The 17454-nt window shown below is 42.3% G+C and overlaps 1 pseudogene; it reads right to left on the bottom strand.

Moving 5' to 3' along the window:
• Window positions 1-4952: 4952 nt before the first annotated feature.
• Window positions 4953-15620, bottom strand: LOC121531201 (annotated as a pseudogene).
• Between the last annotated feature and the right edge of the window lie 1834 nt (window positions 15621-17454).

Raw genomic sequence — 17454 nt, 5'->3', positions numbered from 1 at the left:
GGATCCTGTTTTGTGCAAACAATGCCTGCATTACCGCGGTAGGCCACTTCGTGGCTTCATTCTCCTCTGGCTCAAACACACTTCACTGCAGCCTGGGCAGCCGCTAGTGGGCGCTATGGATCTCCACCATTGTCTGGCACGCCATTACAGCTAGTTAAGGAGTGAACCGATGCCTTTGCAGCCTGAATGGGGGATGTTTTATGTACAAACCGGTTGCCGGGGGATACGAGTGTATTACCGGCTGGGCACATTAAGCCCAGAAGATAGAGAGATCCATAGCGCCTACTAGCGGCTGCCCAGGCTAACTTCACTGTAAGACAATTTGACAACATTGTGAGACAAAAAAACAATTTTGAGGGATAGAGAGTAACATCACCTGGGATGGGATCCTCTGTGTGTGAGAGCTGCTCCAGCTCAGCATTTCTTTCCTCTTCAACTCAGCAAGCTCCTGTTCCAGTTGCTCCAGGAGTCCTTCAGCTTGACTCTGATCTGCTCCTTTACCTCAGAACGCCTTCTCTCAATGGAGCGGATATATGAAAGTATGTGCTTGGTACACATTCAATCAAAGTCATCCACCGCTACCCATGAACATGGACATGTTAGGACACAAACCCACTCAGCTCTCTCCAAGACTGTAAACCCCCTCCCAGTAAGCAAAATCACGCCTTTTAGATGTATTTTCCAGAAGTGGACGTCAGGTGCATTGTAGGTGCTGAATTATAGGTGAAAAGACGTATTTTCCAGACTTTGAAATCAAGTGCATTTTAGATAATGATAGAGAAACAAAGCTTCCTGAAGCATTGAGGTTTTACAGCCAATTGTGCCAAATTATTATAGATGACGTCCCACACCCGTAGCGCGTGTGCAGCGTAGCCTTTTTATCTTCTACCAAACCAATGCCAAACCAATCAGGTGGAAACGAAGCTTCGGACATCATTGATCACGTGCTTCTGATAAAGTGATACATGCATCGGCACACTTCTTTAAAGTACAATGCTTAGCGATTTTGACGCATGCCTCGGAGCTCCTCAAACAAGTACAAATTTGCTCAGTGCGGACCAGATCCAAATATGAACGAATCATAGACATCTAGGCTATGTTTCACAATTTTGAACAGTACAGTACGGCACAGTTTAGTACAGCAGAGCACAGTAGAGGACAGTACAGTACAGTCTGGTATGGTACGGTACAGGACAGTAAAGTTTAGTAGAGTAGAGTACGATATGGTCCAGTCAGGGGCGGACATAGAGAGACAGAGAGCGCGATACAGGGTTGCAGGTAACCTAGCGGTTAAGAGCGTTGGGCCAGTAACCGAAAGGTCACTGGTTCAAATCCCCGAACTGACTAGGTGAAAGAAAATCTGTCGTTGTGCCCTTAAGTAAGTCGCTCTGGATAAGAGCGTCTGTTAAATGACTCAAATGTAAATCGAGAATTTCGATAAGCATTTTGCTATGGCTGGCCATGCTTTCCACCTGGCTACCCCTACCCCGGCCACCAGCTCAGCGTCTGAAGCTGGAGACTCTTATCTCCCTCACTAACTTTAAGCATCAGTTGTCAGAGCAGTTTACCGATCACTGCACCTGTACACAGCCCATCTGTAATTAGCCCACCCAACTACCTCATCCCCATATTGTTATTTATTTTGCTCATTTGCACCCCAGTATCTCTATTTGCACATCTATCACTCCAGTGTTAATACTAATTGTAATTATTTTGCACTATGCCCTATTTATTGCCTTACCTCCATAACTTACTACATTTACACACACTGTATATATATTTTCAATTGTGTTATTGACTGTATGTTTTGTTTTAACCCATGTGTAACACTGTGTTGTTGTTGTTTTTATCGCACTGCTTTGCTTTATCTTGGCCAGGTCGCAGTTGTAAATGAGAACTTGTTCTCAACTGGCTTACCTGGTTAAATAAAGGTGAAATAAATAAAATAAAATAAAAAAGGCTGGCTACCTGCCACCCATACGCTTTGTATTCAGGACAAAATGTTATTTTCTTTGCAGTATTACTTTAGTGCCTTATTGCAAACAGGATGCATGTTTTGGAATATTTTTATTCTATACAGGCTTCCTTCTTTTCACTCTGTCATTTATGTTAGTATTGTGGAGTAACTACAATGTTGTTGTTCCATCCTCAGTTATCTCCTGTCACAGCCATTAAACTCTGAAACTGATTTAAAATCACCATTGGCCTTATGGTGAAATCTCTGAGCAGTTTCCTTCCTCTCCGGCAACTGAGTTAGGAAGGACACCTGTATCTTTGTAGTAACTTCGTGTAATCCAAAGTGTAATTAATAACTGCATCATGCTCAAAGGGATATTCAATGTCTGTTTGTTTTTTATCCATCTACCAATAGGTGCTCTTCTTTGCGAACCATTGAAAAACCTCCCTGGTCTTTGTGGTTGAATCTGTACTTGAAATTCACTGTTTGACTGAGGGACCTTACAGATAATTGTATGTGTGGGGTACGGCGATGGGGTAGTTAAACAGTATTATTGCATACAGAGTGAGCCCATGCAACTTATTATGTGACTTGTTATGCACATTTTTACTCCTGAACTTATTTAGACTTGCCATAACAAATGGGTTGAATACTTATTGACATTTCAGCTTTTCAATATGTATTTTTTTACATTTCTTAAAACATAATTCCACTTTGACATTATGGGGTATTGTGTGTAGAGCAGTGATACCAAATATCAATGTAATCCTTTTTAAATTCAGGCTGTTACACAACAAAATGTGGAAAAAGTCAAGGCGTGAGAATACTTTCTGAAGACACTGTATCTTTACCGTTTGTGAGTGGGGGTAGGAGACATGTTTATTTCGACATTATTTAAATAAAGGTTAAATAAAATTAAAATAAGTTACAAAGAAAAACTTTTATAAACAAAGTCATGTTGCACTGAGACTTGCTGTTGGAAAACCACATCAGTGTCCAACCTTTGGCTGTCTCAGATGCACCTCCCCCGATTTCACTCCTTGCCTTTCGTCTGTAGTCGGTTGCTTTCGCCTTACCACTCAAAGGAGCCCATGGTGAAAGTTGATGGGAGATTGTGGGGGGTACCTTAAAATGAGCTGGTTGGATAGAGAGTAATGCCATGCTAATTTATTAAATTATGCCCATATGTATATGCAAATTAGTTGCTATTTTCAAACGTTATCATTCTATCAATGTATTAACAGAACATATAAAATGGCCATATGTGGTTTAAAAACGTTGGCATGTATCATTTTAAAGGATACATTTTTTTTATATTTGACATTCAATTGAATACCTGAAGTCCCACCAAAATGTCTGAATTCCATTGATTTTCTGTCTCTCATTATACAATTGTTGATTTGCTATAATACAGTCAATATTTGATGGATTTTTTTAAATAAAAAATTGTTGAGGATCTTACTCCATTATGCACCTGTTACATTTATCAGACCTGTATTTTGGACCTTTTATCCATTTTGACGACCGTTGCTAATGTTGATAGGGGTCTGTCTGCATTATGGTGATTCAGTTCTATGGCCAATGAAAGCACTGTTCTCCTGTCCAACTTCAGGTAACTTCTACCCAAACACACTGCATGAAGGGAATCTGGAGCGTTTTTTCTTCTTCTTCTTGGCCACATTAATGGCCAGAAATACTCTGGTGGATATCTTACAGGTACAATATGAGAACCTCTCTTCAGCAGTCTAATAGTCAAATTTGAGAGTTCCTTTGACCCCATGTACCATCTATTTTAAACGGGTATCAATCTAGTCATTGCAAACGAGATGAGGAGGAGAGGAAGCCATTAGAGTTCTTTCAATCTTGGCATTCAAGATTTTCAGTGATACAAATTTGAGAATTTCCTTGACGTGACCTGGAAAAAGTATCAATATAGTCTGTGTTGATGAAACAGATGACAGTATTGAGACAGATGCACGCTAAGAGTCTTTCCTCCCTCATGTGCCCCAGGTACCTAGACCTGAGTGTGGTGCAGTGTAGAGGAGTAGGAAGCAGCCTTCTGGCAGAGAAACTCCTGCAGTACAAGACCTGCCTGTGATTCTACGACACCATGGAACACTCCCTCACAACCGCCTCCATAGAAACGGTCTTTGTGGAATTTCTACACTTCCTTTGTGCCCTGTAGCGCTGGCGTTACACTTGTATTATTTATGTGTGTTATTTCCATTGAGTTGGTTTATACCCTAAGTTTAGATGCTCATAGACTTGTTTGTGTGTACACAACCCTTTATGTTCCTACTGAAATATGTGTGTGTATTATGTGCCATCTATTTGTCAAAATGTATATACCGTTACTGTAAATAGCTTATGAGTTGTGTCAAGTCAACAATAAAGCCTTTCCAATGCCTTAATTATGTATTATATATTTTGACGTCATATTCTACAGGAATTAACTCATAAAAGTGAACTATTTTCAGTACATTCATGTTGCGTTGTTATTATGGATAAATAGTGATTGCTGTGTCTAGTTTTGCTCTGCCAGTGATGGAGACAACATTGATTGAAAAAGAAACATTTACTGATATAAGCCAAACTCATCTTTAGTCTCGGGCTCAGGGGCAATTTAGACCTGTAAAAAAAAAAAACTTTAGTAACGGGGGTACATTAACATATTTCCAAGGGTGCTAATGATGGCGCCTTCCACCATTAGTGAGATTGTTGTTTCAGTTGGGAGTATGATTTATGGGCACTTGTATGAGGAGCATTCTATAAAGCTACAGTGTAGTAACGGATCATCACATTGGAAAACAAATTATCTGGGTAGAAACAAAGCCTTGGTTCTATGAACTAGTTGGACAGTAACAGAAGAATTTCCTTCTCCTGTTTGTGCTGAGGTGTAGTAGTGGTTCTGTGATGTCAGGCACAAAGGTACCAGGTCTGGCCAGAAGAGGGTGGAAGTGATGTCACTGGACAGAATAGAGACAGACAACTCCCAACAAATCATTGTCTCACGTTTAATGAACTAACATAGTAGAATAGTGCATAGTATACATACATGACATGATTACAATATGATAAGGCAGAGTTACGGTTTGTTTTGGCAGTAAAGTACAAGGTGACCAGTACGGTACCCTACTTACATCGCAAAGTCTAAACACATTGGTTGGCATTGAATATGTTGTACAGCAGTTGAACTTATTGTTTGCTGTACATTGGGAGAATGATTGATGTCAATCAACAAGGTTTTTTCAAAGTTTTCAAAAAGTATTTTTAAAAAGTACAAAAATAACCGCCCCACTTTACAATGTGTTCCTAATACTTTTCTATGTGCACAGTAGTTCCATAGGCAAGTACAGTGTAATCTAGGTTCATATTTTACACAGTACATATTGAGTTAGTTACTACTCAAAATGGTGTCAGTATCCTCACAGATGAACCAACCCCAAACCCAGGGTAAAGGGGCTGAGTGAATGTGGTCTTGACTCTGTGAAGGAGGGTCATAGTGTCTGAGACGGTCACGCTATAAAAGGACAGAATTCCTGCCTCGTGGTCCAGGTACACTCCAACTCTGGAGTCTGAGCAGATGGCAGGGATATAAGTCTCTTTACCATTATGGTAGAAACAGCATCTAGATGCAGAGCAGTACAACCTCCAGGACTTGGCATTAGCTCCAAACCAACACTCATAATCACTTCCTCTCCTGCTGATCCCTTTATATCAGACAGCTACATCAACCTCCACCCGGTCCACTCTACCTCCCAGTAGCAGGCTCCAGGCACTCTCCAGAAACCCTCTCTACACAACACCTGTTTCCAGTGGCTAAATCTATGTTCATGGTTGGGATAGGGCTGGATCTTATGACTCCTGGTCACCTTTCTGTTCCTCTCAGACAGACACAGGAGTTGATTTGCTGTGTTGGGATCCATTGTCAGCGGGCAGCAGTCTAGGATGAGGACAAAATAGTGTTAAAACAAAAAGACCCTGTGCCTTTAAGGGTATTTTATTGACAAGCCAGTCAACCAATCTCTGCTCCCATATGTTTGCCAATCACCTTCTTGGCGCTCTTCCCTTGGGCGTTAGGTGAGTTTTTTATTTTTTTTAAGAGCTGGAAATGGGTATACAGTAGAAGAGATGGCCTAGGCCTAGTCAAGTTGATAAGTGCATCCACTAAACTGTGAGTAGGCCTAGTGTTTGAATAATGTTTGCTATGCTAACATATTCATGCTACTGTTTGGTTTTCACCTTCATGCATGCCGCTCTTGCTATTAAATATGGACCATACATCCTGGTGTTTTCTCTTGCAACAGCAGTGACAGTGGTTTGTTTGGTGTTTGTACCGCTAGCACGCTAATATGCTAACATGTGCATGCTCATTTGTACAAAAGTAATGGTGTTGCCATATTAATGTAGAGAGCTACATTTACCCAAGCTTTATAGTTGTACTTACCAAATATTATTTGATGCATTTGGTTAGCTTCTGAATGTGGTCCATCCATCATATTATGTTTGCTAAGTGATATAAGTCAGTACCAATTATGTATATAAACCCTAGATTGGTAACGCTATGTATTGGCCAATGAGAGGCTTTGAAGCGACCTGTCGGCCATACTGGCACTCCTCAGAAGAAGCAGTCATCCATAGGCACGAATGGAATCCTATAGTATTTCAGTTAATGTTTCAAGGACAAAATTACATGTATTCAAGTATTTTTTGTTTGTTTTGTAGTGGGGATAGCAACATTAGTACTTTCTAACAATTATACTTTAAGGAAACAGTGCCCCGCCTCAGGCTGACGCATGAGCTGAACTGGCATCAATTAGAGGCTGGTAATAATCAAGCCTACCTTATTGGCGGTCTATTTAAGCTGACCGGGTCAGCTCACTCATCCTGCTGCCGCTTGCTGCTACTATGTGCTGGCTTCTTACTCCCACCACCACCCCAGCCTCCACCTGTTAGGTTCTGTGTTCCTGCCGGGGGGATTGGTATAGCTTACCGTGCTCACTGCCTGTAGGCTATTTTATATTGATGCTTTGCTTGGGCAGTGAGATATCCTGAAGGAACAGAGCTTATATCACCAATACTTGCATTATTCATTGCGCTATTCATTGCTTAATAAACGGTTAAACATATTTCTACATTATGTTTTCTTTCTGAACTATAGTTTTAACTATGCTTTGTGGAAAGTAAAACAATTTCCGGGGGAACAAATGGTTGCTTTGGAGGTGACTACAACTATTTGAATAAAGATCTGAGAAAGCAACTACTTTTTCAAAATATTTGAATACAGATCTCAGGAAGTGACTACTTTTCTGAAACTATTGGATTGGCTGCCTTCAACTAATGGCAGGGCTGTATCTGGAACTGCATGTTGAAGATGGAAATATAATGAATAGAGCACACACACAATCTCCTATACTATTCCAAGATATGTATCTGTTGGTCACAGATACTCTACCTTTACAAAAAAAAGGTAGGGGCGTGGATCAGAAAACCAGTCAGTACCTGATGTGACCACCATTTGCCTCATGCAGCATGACATCTCCTTCACATAGAGGCTGTTAATTGTGGCCTGTGGAATGTTGTCCCACTCCTCTTCAATGGCAGTGTGAAGTTGCTGGATATTGGCGGAAAATGGAACATGCTGTCGTACACGTCGATCCAGAGCATCCCAAACGTGCTCAATGGGCGACATGTCTGGTGAGTATGCAGGCCATGGAAGAACTGGGACATTTTCAGCTCCCAGGAATTGAGTACAGATTCTTGCGACAAGGGGCCATGCATTATCATGCTGAAACATGAGGTGATGGCAGTGGATGAATGGCACGACAATGGGCCTCAGGATCTCGTCACAGTATCTCTGTGCATACAAATTGCTGTCGATAAAATGCAATTTTGTTTGTTGTCCGTAGCTTATGCCTGCCCATACCATAACCCCACCGCCACCATGGGGCACTCTGTTCACAACGTTGACATCAGCAAACCGCTCGCCCACACAATGCCATACACGTGGTCTGCGGTTGTGAGGACGGTTGGATGTACTGCCAAATTCTCTAAAATGATGTTAGAGGCGGCTTATAGTAGATAAATTAACATTCAATTATCTGGCAAAAGCTCTGGTAGACATTCCTGCAGTCAGCATGACAATTGAACACTCCCTCAAAAGTTGGGACATTTGTGGCTTTGTGTTGTGTGACAAAACTGCACATTTTAAAGTGGCCTTTTATTGTCCCCAGCACAAGGTGCACCTGGGTAATGATCATGCTGTTTAATCAGCTTCTTGGTATGCCACACCTGGAAGGATTATCTTGGCAAAGGAGAAATTCTCATCTCACTAAGAGGGATGCAAAAAATGTGCGCACAACATTTTAGAGAAATAAGCTTTTTGTGCGAATGGAACATTTCTGGAACATTTTATTTCAGCTCATGAAACATGGGACCAAACTTTACATATTGCACTTATATTTTTATATATATACACTGCTAAAAAAAATAAAGGGAACACTTAAACAACACAATGTAACTCCAAGTCAATCACACTTCTGTGAAATCAAACTGTCCACTTAGGAAGCAACACTGATTGACAATACATTTCACATGCTGTTGTGCAAATGGAATAGACAACAGGTGGAAATTATAGGCAATTAGCAAGACACCCCCAATAAAGAAGTGGTTCTGAACTTCAGTTCCAATGCTTCCTGGCTGATGTTTTGGTCACTTTTGAATGCTGGCGGTGCTTTCACTCTAGTGGTAGCATGAGACGGAGTCTACAACCCACACAAGTGGCTCAGGTAGTGCAGCTCATCCAGGATGGCACATCAATGCGAGCTGTGGCAAGAAGGTTTGCTGTGTCTGTCAGCGTAGTGCCCAGAGCATGGAGGCGCTACTAGGAGACAGGCCAGTACATCAGGAGATGTGGAGGAGGCCGTAGGAGGGCAACAACCCAGCAGCAGGACCGCTACCTCCGCCTTTGTGCAAGGAGGAGCAGGAGGAGCACTGCCAGAGCCCTGCAAAATGACCTCCAGCAGGCCACAAATGTGCATGTGTCTGCTCAAACGGTCAGAAACAGACTCCATGAGGGTGGTATGAGGGCAAGACGTCCACAGGTGGGGGTTGTGCTTACAGCCCAACACCGTGCAGGACGTTTGGCATTTGCCAGAGAACACCAAGATTGGCAAATTCTGGCACCCTGTGCTCTTCACAGATGAAAGCAGGTTCACACTGAGCACGTGACAGATGTGACAGAGTCTGGAGACGCCGTGGAGAACGTTCTGCTGCCTGCAACATCCTCCAGCATGACCGGTTTGGCGGTGGGTCAGTCATGGTGTGGGGTGGCATTTCTTTGGGGGGCCATGTGCTCGCCAGAGGTAGCCTGACTGCCATTAGGTAGCAAGATGAGATCCTCAGACCCCTTGTGAGACCATATGCTGGTGCGGTTGGCCCCGGGTTCCTCCTAATGCAAGACAATGCTAGACCTCATGTGGCTGGAGTGTGTCAGCAGTTCCTGCAAGAGGAAGGCATTGATGCTATGGACTGGCCCGCCCGTTCCCCAGACCTGAATCCAATTGAGCACATCTGGGACATCATGTCTCGCTCCATCCACCAACGCCACGTTGCACCACAGACTGTCCAGGAGTTGGCGGATGCTTTAGTCCAGGTCTGGGAGGAGATCCCTCAGCAGACCATCCGCCACCTCATCAGGAGCATGCCCAGGCGTTGTAGGGAGGTCATACAGGCACGTGGAGGCCACACACACTACTGAGCCTCATTTTGACTTGTTTTAAGGACATTACATCAAAGTTGGATCAGCCTGTAGTGTGGTTTTCCACTTTCATTTTGAGGGTGACTCCAAATCCAGACCTCCATGGGTTGATAAATTTGATTTCCATTGATCATTTTTGTGTGATTTTGTTGTCAGCACATTCAACTACAGTGGGGAAAAAAAGTATTTAGTCAGCCACCAATTGTGCAAGTTCTCCCACTTAAAAAGTTGAGAGAGGCCTGTAATTTTCATTATAGGTACACGTCAACTATGACAGACAAATTGAGAATTTTTTTTCCAGAAAATCACATTGTAGGATTTTTAATGAATTTATTTGCAAATTATGGTGGGAAACAAGTATTTGGTCACCTACAAACAAGCAAGATTTCTGGCTCTCACAGACCTGTAACTTCTTCTTTAAGAGGCTCCTCTGTCCTCCACTCGTTACCTGTATTAATGGCACCTGTTTGAACTTGTTATCAGTATAAAAGACACCTGTCCACAACCTCAAACAGTCACACTCCAAACTCCACTATGGCCAAGACCAAAGAGCTGTCAAAGGACACCAGAAACAAAATTGTAGACCTGCACCAGGCTGGGAAGACTGAATCTGCAATAGGTAAGCAGCTTGGTTTGAAGAAATCAACTGTGGGAGCAATTATTAGGAAATGGAAGACATACAAGACCACTGATAATCTCCCTCGATCTGGGGCTCCACGCAAGATCTCACCCCCGTGGGGTCAAAATGATCACAAGAACGGTGAGCAAAAATCCCAGAACCACACGGGGGGACCTAGTGAATGACCTGCAGAGAGCTGGGACCAAAGTAACAAAGCCTACCATCAGTAACACACTACGCCGCCAGGGACTCAAATCCTGCAGTGCCAGACGTGTCCCCCTGCTTAAGCCAGTACATGTCCAGGCCCGTCTGAAGTTTGCTAGAGTGCATTTGGATGATCCAGAAGAGGATTGGGAGAATGTCATATGGTCAGATGAAACCAAAATATAACTTTTTTGGTAAAAACTCAACTCGTCGTGTTTGGAGGACAAAGAATGCTGAGTTGCATCCAAAGAACACCATACCTACTGTGAAGCATGGGGGTGGAAACATCATGCTTTGGGGCTGTTTTTTCTGCAAAGGGACCAGGACGACTGATCCGTGTAAAGGAAAGAATGAATGGGGCCATGTATCGTGAGATTTTGAGTGAAAACCTCCTTCCATCAGCAAGGGCATTGAAGATGAAACGTGGCTGGGTCTTTCAGCATGACAATGATCCCAAACACACCGCCAGGGCAACGAAGGAGTGGCTTCGTAAGAAGCATTTCAAGGTCCTGGAGTGGCTCTAGCCAGTCTCCAGATCTCAACCCCATAGAAAATCTTTGGAGGGGAGTTGAAAGTCAGTGTTGCCCAGCGACAGCCCCAAAACATCACTGCTCTAGAGGAGATCTGCATGGAGGAATGGGCCAAAATACCAGCAACAGTGTGTGAAAACCTTGTGAAGACTTACAGAAAACGTTTGACCTGTGTCATTGCCAACAAAGGGTATATAACAAAGTATTGAGAAACTTTTGTTATTGACCAAATACTTATTTTCCACCATAATTTGCAAATAAATTCATTAAAAATCCTACAATGTGATTTTCTGGATTTCTTTTCCTCATTTTGTCTGTCATAGTTGACGTGTACCTATGATGAAAATTACAGGCCTCTCTCATCTTTTTAAGTGGGAGAACTTGCACAATTGGTGGCTGACTAAATACTTTTTTTCCCCACTGTATGTAAAGAAAAAAGTATTTAATAAGATTATTTCATTCATTCAGATCTAGGATGTGTTGTTTAAGTGTTCCCTTTATTTTTTTGAGCAGTGATATATATATATATATATATATATATATATATATATATATATATATATATATATATATATATATATATATATACAGTACCAGTCAAAAGTTTGGACACACATACTCATTCGAGGATTTCTATTTATTTTTACTATTTTCTACATTGTAGAATAATAGTGAAGACATCAAAACTATTAAATAACACATATGGAATCATGTAGTAACCAACAAAGTGTTAAACAAATCAAAATATATTTGATATTTGAGAATCTTCAAATAGCCACCCTTTGCCTTTATGACAGCTTTGCACACTCTTGGCATTCTCTCAACCAGCTTCACCTGGAATGCTTTTCCACCAGTCTTGAAGGAGTTCCCACATATGCTGAGCACTTGTTGGCTGCTTTTCCTTCACTCTGCCGTCCGACTCATCCCAAACCATCTCAATAGGGTTGAGGTCGGGGGATTGTGGAGGCCAGGTCATCTGATGCAGCACTCCATCGCTCTCTTTCTTGGTAGAATAGCCCTTACACAGCCTGGAGGTGTGTTGGGTCATTGTCCTGTTGAAAAACAAATGATAGTCCCACTAAGCCATAACCAGATGGGATGGCGTATCGCTGCAGAATGCTGTGGTAGCCATGCTGGTTAAGTGTGCCTTGAATTCTAAATAAAGCACAGACAGTGTCACCAGCAAAGCACCCCCTCACCATAACACCTCCTCCTCCATGCTTTACGGTGGGAACTACACATGCAGAGATCATCCGTTCACCCACACCGCGTCTCACAAAGACACAGCGGTTGGAACCAAAAATCTCCAATTTGGACTCCAGACCAAATGACAGATTTCCACCGGTCTAATGTCCATTGCTCGTATTTCTTGGCCCAAGCAAGTCTCTTCTTATTATTGGTGTCCTTTAGTAGTGGTTTCTTTGCAGCAATTTGACCATGAAGGCCTGATTCACACAGTCTCCTCTGAACAGTTGATGTTGAGATGTGTCTGTTACTTGAACTCTGTGAAGCATTTATTTGGGCTGCAATTTCTGAGGCTGGTAACTCTAATGAACTTATCCTCTGCAGCAGAGGTAACTCTGGGTCTTCCATTGCTGTGGCGGTCCTCAAGAGAGCCAGTTTCATCATAGCACTTGATGGTTTTTGCGACTGCACTTGAAGAAACTTTCAAAGTTCTTGAAATGTTCCGTATTGACTGACCTTCATGTCTTAAAGTAATGATGGACTGTCATTTCTCTTTGCTTATTTGAGCTGTTCTTGCCATAATATGGACTTTTACCAAATAGGGCTATCTTCTGTATACCCCCCTACCTTGTCACAACACAACTGATTGGCTCAAATGCATTAAGAAGGAAAGAAATTCCACAAATTAACTTTTAAGAAGGCACACCTGACCGCTCAGAATGGTTCCAGCTAGCTGTTTTTTGCAAAGTGAGTGATCATGCATTGTGTGTGTGTGCTTTACTCACATTCTAATAACTCCTCTCTGGTCTTGGGCTCAGAAGGGTGAACGTTTGGAACTTTAGCCACTATAGACAGAGGCTATACAACAAGTCTCAGGAGGGCAACATCACTCAGCGATGCTAACCTAGCCATCAACAGTCCAAATACCACAAATCATACTGCATGCATCTCTACAGAAGGCATAGTAGTAAACATACAAAAGAGCTCTTATGAGCTTGAAATAGGCCTTCTACCAAACCTTTCCCGGATATTCTGTCAATCCCCCTTGCAGATGTCTTGTAGTCGCGCTTTCAGTTCTGCAACAAATTTCTTCACATCCTTAAACGTGACAACGATGCTGGGTATGGCCTTAGATCCAAGAGGGACACAGAGAGACTGGAAACGCTACGACAGAGAAAAAATATGGTTATTTTATTTCATCACATTTCACTTGTGAAAGAGTTCTAGAGCTTGTCATTGAAAAGTAATTTGTGAATGACATTTAAGTTACAGGTGTCACCTGAAGGAAATGGATGTGATCTTCTGTGTGTGAGAGCTGCTTTAGCTCAGCATCTCTCCTCCTCAGTTCAGCGACCTCCTGCTCCAGTCGCTTCAGTTGCCTTTTAGCGCGACTCACTTCAGCCTTCTCTTGGGCCCTGATCAGCACACTCACCTCAGAGCGCCTTTTCTCAATGGAGTGGATGAGCTCAGTCAAGGTCTTCTCACTGTCGAGCAATTCCGCTTGTGCAGAGCGCTGTTAGGACACAGAGAGGAGGGGATCCATTTCAACCACTCTATTCACTTAGCTCTCATCAGGACCCCAGACTGCCTGAATGTAATTAAATGGTCCCAACACTCACCTTCAGAGAGTCCACAGCCTGTCTCAGCTCCTGCATCTCCTTCTCTCTCTCCTGGATTCTCTGCTGGGATTTCAGATGATTTCCCCCCAACTGCTTCTGCAGAGAATATTATCATATGCATAAAACACATTGCTAACTATCAGGTAGGCCACTGTGCATCTGACAAGGTACCCAGTAAACAAAATGTTGAAAAAGCGTTTTAGTCTGACGTTGAAGCCACCTACACTTTCAGTTCTGAAGGAACCGGTTCAAGGAACAGATCCTCAAACCGGAAAATAATGTCATTTTTCAAGGAACCGAACCGGGAATGAAAGTGATCTCTAGTGTTCCGGAACAGAACCGTTATTTTCAAATCTTGAGAGCCGGATAATGTTATTTTTTGTTTCTAATGTCTACTATATAATTATGTAATTCAGAAGTTATGATGCTAGTAATAGCAAAAGCGCATTCACGTCATGTCATGATGTTCAGCGCTTCAAGCCAAGCCCCCTCCATTTCCACGCCTCTCTGGCGCTCTCCCCACCCTTGGAATTTCAGTTGCATCTCCCTCCAAAACGTATCTAACTAATCAAGCATGCAACCAATAGCTTAACAGTCTGAAACCTATTGTCAGCTCAAATGGGTTGGGCTTTGTACTGATGGGCTGACCCCTTTTCAAATTGAACCTCATCATTCTGTTTTGTATGAAGAACCAGATATCAACCAATCAGATGAAACATGTTAAACAGATTATGTAAACAAAATTAAAACTTTAGATAAAATGTGGCAATATAAAGACTGTTTTTGCTAGTTAACAAACTACGTGTCGCTCTTCTTACACCTATTCTCACTCACTGGTCTGGATGCCAGGCTAAAATAGATGTATTGTGTGATTTGACTGTTCTCATCTTTACCTGTTTCTCAGTCCTTTCTTCTGCAGCTGAGACTGTATCATGGCCTTTATGATCATCCATCACACATAGCAGACAGATACACTGCTGATCAGTACGGCAGTAAACCTCCAGCAGTTTGTCATGGCGAGGGCAAATATTCTCCTGTAGCCCAGTGGCATCAATCAACTTGTGTTTTTTCCCTTGGTTGAGGTCATTGTGAAGTTTTAGGTGAGTCTCACAGTAAGAGGCAAGACACACCAGACAGGACTTGACAGCTTTGAGGTTTCTCCCAGCGCAGATGTCACACCCCACATCTAAAGGTCCTGCAAAACAGTAATCAGGAGGAGCAGCTTGGAGTCCTGTCTTCTTCAGTTTCTCCACCAATTCAGTCAGTAGAGTGTTTTCCCTCAGAACAGGTCTTGGGGTGAAGGTCTGCCTGCACTGGGGGACAGCTGTAGACACCTTTCTGATCATCCTCATCCCAGCTTTCTTTAATACAACCCATACAGTAGCTGTGTCCACAGGCAGTAGTCACTGGATCTTTCAGTAGATCCAGACAGATTGAACAGGTAATCAAATCCTTATCTTCTAAAATAGCTTCTGCCATGGTGAAACACACCCTATTAGACTGAGCCGCAGAGTCACAGAGATACATTGTTTCCCGGTTTAACGGTTTGTTCTGAGCAGTAGGATTGGCTTCCACTGAAATCGAAACTTGGCTTTTTCACTGGTTCTGTGTGTGAACCATAAGATCAGACAGTGTCTGGCCAGCAGAGGGCATCATAATCACTTTATTAGCCAAGTACAGTACATTTACACATACAGTTGAAGTCGGAAGTTTACATACACCTTAGCCAAATACATTTAAACTCAGTTTTTCACAATTCCTGACATTTAATCCTAGTAAAAATTCCCTGTCTTAGGTCAGTTAGGATCACCACTTTATTTTAAGAATGTGAAATGTCAGAATAATAGTAGAGAGAATTATTTATTTCAGCTTTTATTACTTACATCACATTCCCAGTGGGTCAGAAGTTTACATACAGTCAAATAGTATTTGGTAGCATTGCCTTTAAATTGTTTAACTTGGGTCAAACGTTTCAGGTAGCCTTCCACATGCTTCCTACAATAAGCTGGGTGAATTTTGGCCCATTCCTCCTGACAGAGCTGGTGTAACTGAGTCAGGTTTGTAGGCCTCCTTGCTCGCACACGCTTTTTCAGTTCTGCCCACAAATGTTCTATAGGATTGAGGTCAGGGCTTTGTAATGGCCACTCCAATACCTTGACTTTGTTGTCCTTAAGCCATTATGCCACAACTTTGGAAGTATGCTTGGGGTCATTCTCCATTTGGAAGACCCATTTGCGACCAAGCTTTAACTTCCTGACTGATGTCTTGAGATGTTGCTTCAATATATCCACATCATTTTCCTTCCTCATGATGCCATCTATTTTGTGAAGTGCACCAGTCCCTCCTGCAGCAAAGCACCCCCACAGCATGATGCTGCCACCCCCGTGCTTCACCGTTGGGATGGTGTTCTTCGGCTTGCAAGCATCCCCCTTTTTCCTCCAAACATAACAATGGTCATTATGGCCAAACAGTTCTATTTTTGTTTCATCAGACCAGAGGACATTTCTCCCAAAAGTACGATCTTTGTCCCCATGTGCAGTTGCAAACCGTAGTCTGTCTTTTTTATGGCGGTTTTGGAGCAGTGGCTTCTTCCTTGCTGAACGGCCTTTCAGGTTACGTCGATATAGGACTCGTTTTACTGTGGATATAGATACTTTTGTACCCGTTTCCTCCAGCATCTTCACATGGTCCTTTGCTGTTGTTCTGGGATTGATTTGCACTTTTCGCACCAAAGTACGTTCATCTCTAGGAGACAGAACGCGTCTCCTTCCTGAGCGGTATAACGGCTGCGTGGTCCCATGCTATTGTTTGTACAGTTGAACGTGGTACCTTCAGGTGTTTGGAAATTGCTCCCAAGGATGAACCAGACTTGTGTAGGTCTACAATTTTTTTTTCTTTTTCTGAGGTCTTGGCTGATTGCTTTTGATTTTCATGTTGTCAAGCAAAGAGGCACTGACCTCCAATTGACTCAAATGATGTCAATTAGCCTATCAGAAGCTTCTAAAGCCATGCATCATTTTCTGGAATTTTCCAAGCTGCTTAAATGCACAGTCAACTTACGTATGTAAACTTCTGACCCACTGGAATTGTGATACAGTGAATTATAAGTGAAATAATCTGTCTGTAAACAATTGTTGGAAAAATTACTTGTCATACTTGACAAAACTATAGTTTGTTAACAAGAAATTTGTGGAGTGGTTGAAAAACGAGTTTTAATGAATCCAGCCTAAGTGTATGTAAACTTCTGACTTCAACTGTACCTGGAATTTGACTTAGTGAGTAGGCGCTGCCAGCAATAGACAATGTACAAACAGAATACAGACACAGTAAACATACAGGACATACAATATACATACAGGACATACAATATACTTACAGTAAACATACAGGACATACAATATACTTACAGTAAACATACAATTCTGGAGTAGAAGATGATTTACAGTGAGGATATACAATTTACAGAGGGGAAATATGCAGAGGAAGGGATGCTGCTATAACGAATATATACAGTGCATATACATTGTTGCGCAAAGGTGTACATAGTGCAAATGCAGTATAGTGCAGATTAGTATTGCAGG

Source organism: Coregonus clupeaformis, chromosome 19, assembly GCF_020615455.1.
Source record: "Coregonus clupeaformis isolate EN_2021a chromosome 19, ASM2061545v1, whole genome shotgun sequence".
In the NCBI taxonomy this organism is placed as follows: domain Eukaryota; kingdom Metazoa; phylum Chordata; class Actinopteri; order Salmoniformes; family Salmonidae; genus Coregonus; species Coregonus clupeaformis.
This window is presented reverse-complemented; position numbering and strand designations above follow the sequence as displayed.